Source organism: Primulina huaijiensis, chromosome 13, assembly GCF_012295235.1.
Source record: "Primulina huaijiensis isolate GDHJ02 chromosome 13, ASM1229523v2, whole genome shotgun sequence".
In the NCBI taxonomy this organism is placed as follows: domain Eukaryota; kingdom Viridiplantae; phylum Streptophyta; class Magnoliopsida; order Lamiales; family Gesneriaceae; genus Primulina; species Primulina huaijiensis.
The window spans coordinates 3,627,718-3,630,435 of record NC_133318.1 but is presented as its reverse complement, the minus strand read 5'-3'; the positions used below and the strand labels follow the sequence as shown (position 1 = coordinate 3,630,435).

General features: G+C 31.8%; 1 long non-coding RNA gene across 1 annotated transcript; it reads right to left on the bottom strand.

Moving 5' to 3' along the window:
• Window positions 1-816: 816 nt before the first annotated feature.
• Window positions 817-1,475, bottom strand: LOC140991051 (uncharacterized). The gene is made up of 3 exons (XR_012177772.1): window positions 1,222-1,475; window positions 1,038-1,134; window positions 817-885 (listed from the first exon to the last, which is right to left on the bottom strand). It is a non-coding gene; the product is annotated as an uncharacterized lncRNA (long non-coding RNA).
• Between the last annotated feature and the right edge of the window lie 1,243 nt (window positions 1,476-2,718).

The window sequence follows — 2,718 nt, the reverse complement described above, 5'->3', positions numbered from 1 at the left end:
GTCGTTTTTCAGGTTCACTGGAAAGAAAAAGCCATGTTTAAATACGTCTTCTTGGTTCAGTGAGATTAGTGATTACTCAACTGAGAAAAAAAAAAGATCAGTGTTTCAGACTGCTTAACTATATTCTTGCACCAAGTGTTTTTTCCAACAAAAAAGGATTCACCATTACACATTGAAAATTTGGAAGGAATCCACGACGCCTGTCCTTAACCTTGTCCCATCTCCTCTCGTTCGCCCCCCTGTTGTCAACGTGTAGAACTTCCCTGCGTTTACATATGTTGTCGAGGAATCCATGAATCCAACTCTCAATCTAAGACTTCCAAAAAAGACATGTTTCATTCATATACCATTTCCAATACTGATTGCACTAAGAAGAAAGTAAAAAGAAACAAGTAAGATAATTTACACCATATTGCCACTAAATGTGTCTATATCAAACTTAGTGTTTGAAATTTTATTACCTGCAGCGGAGGCCCAAATTCACGAATATTTTCTTTGCCAGAGGTTCAATAACATCTTTTGATCTATAAGAAACAATGTAGCTTCAGTGCGAAATGGATTGAGTTTGATCAAAATGCAAAACACAATCAAATTAAGAAAGAGCAGCAAGAGACATTCCTGCCACCCGAAGGGATACAGAAAAGTGTATCCATCTTTCTGTAAATCCCTTCTTTGCTTCTGCAGCAACTGAGTGACTTGAAAAAAACACTACTATTAGCATATCAACCACTAATATCCAGGAATCTAATCTACAAAGAAGTTATGACATTAGAGACAAATCCCCAACTAAATGGCGTACGTGTCATTGAAGTCTGCGGGGCAACAAAAACCATGGGCAATTGTTGTTACCCCCCAAGGCAAGGAGTTGGCGCCGTCCAGGTCTATCTGCCATAAACATGAAAATGAATATTTTCTTTTGTCTAAATCTGACAAGCTAAAGAAAATAAAATGGACAGATTACATTGTATATATAACACAATCATCAATGCACATATTAGACTAGATCATACCATCTTAGGGTATGAAAATATACGTACCTTCTTTGCAAGGAGAAGTTGAAGATGAAGAATCATGCTCTCACCTCACAATGAAGGATACATTTCTTCGAAATAGACCATGCCTATATAAACCTAGCTGATGCATAAATTTTAATTCATAAATGTAAGAACAGAGTACATATATTGGCTGTTCTAAAGATTAAGAAAGGGGGGAGAATAGAACCTGTGCTGATGGATTTAGCAACCATGTATGATGGATTGATGGTGACGCATGCAAAGACACCATAACTGCTTCAAACTATGAAAGAAAATAGTTAGATCAAACCATCAAACTCTTTCAGAATATCAACGTACGTATTGTTTTTTCAGAGTTTTATTCCACATTAACTTGCTTAAGTTCACAGTTCTTAAAAAAATCATCATCATAGATTAGGCTGAATTTTAATGTTGCTAGACAGTATTGTCTCCTGGTGGTGGTGGTAGCAGCAGCAGTAGTAGTAGTAGAGTGTATATATAAATTACTTTTCATTTAAAAGTCCAATTCATCCCAAAAAAATCGATCATGCAATGGATTGAATGTACACATAATACCACATTATCCAATTCTTCATTGTATTCTTTTAAAAAATATTGCCTACAATCGGAACAGGAGACTATTTGGCTTTTCTCTTAATTCCCAAATTATATTATTGATATTTAATAAAGTTTTAGATATATTAGTTATACATTTTCAATGAAATTTTATTTTTATTTTAAAAAAATTGAAATACTTCTATTTATCTATATAATCACAAAATACTGTCATTATACTTTCTACAAAAATTCCCTCAGAATCAAAGTTTTCATGGAGTCGCAATATATTCCAAAGCCCGCTGGCCCGAATTAATGAAGAACATGAAGCTTCGAGTCCAGAAGAAGTGGATGAAAGGCCAAACAACCAATCTGTTAATTATCATAAAATATTTACAGATGGATCATATGTAGGAGTCCATCTTTCCCCGGGTTTTCGCTTCTCCCCGAGAGAAGATGAACTCAAAATTACAATAGACTTTTAATAACTCTATGTAATTCTATTAAGTACGAGAATTAAAGCCTAAAATACAACTATAAAATGTCAAGAAAATGTTCTTGATTCAACTTAAAGAGTTTGATGTATATTGATGTATATTTAAATGGAAATATCTCGAATTCGCATACTCCCTTTCATTTCTATTAAAATAAGAGTAGGTCTCTTGTGAGACAGTCTCACAAATCTTTATCTGTGAGACGGTTCAACTCTATCGATATTCACAATAAAAAATAATACTCTTAGCATAAAAAGTAATATTTTTTCATCGATGAACCAAATAAGATATTCGTCTCACAAAATACGACCAGTGAGACCGTCTCACACAAGTTTTTTCCTTAAAATAATATCAATACAAACACTAATTTTCATTCTTTTCTTATCTACATGCTTTTCTTTTTATTTGAATTTTTTTAAAACATATTTTTATTGCTAACAATAGTTTATCAAAACTATTAATATCGATTATTTATTTTTCGAGTTTCAATCACAAAATCTCGTAAATTTTAAAATTATATATATCAAAATTATTAACATCGTTTATTTTATTTTATCAACATATATATAAAGATAATTATAATAAATTAAATATTTTATAATTTTATAAGTTACACCAATCACATATATTTTAACATACTTATTCTTTATTTTCAG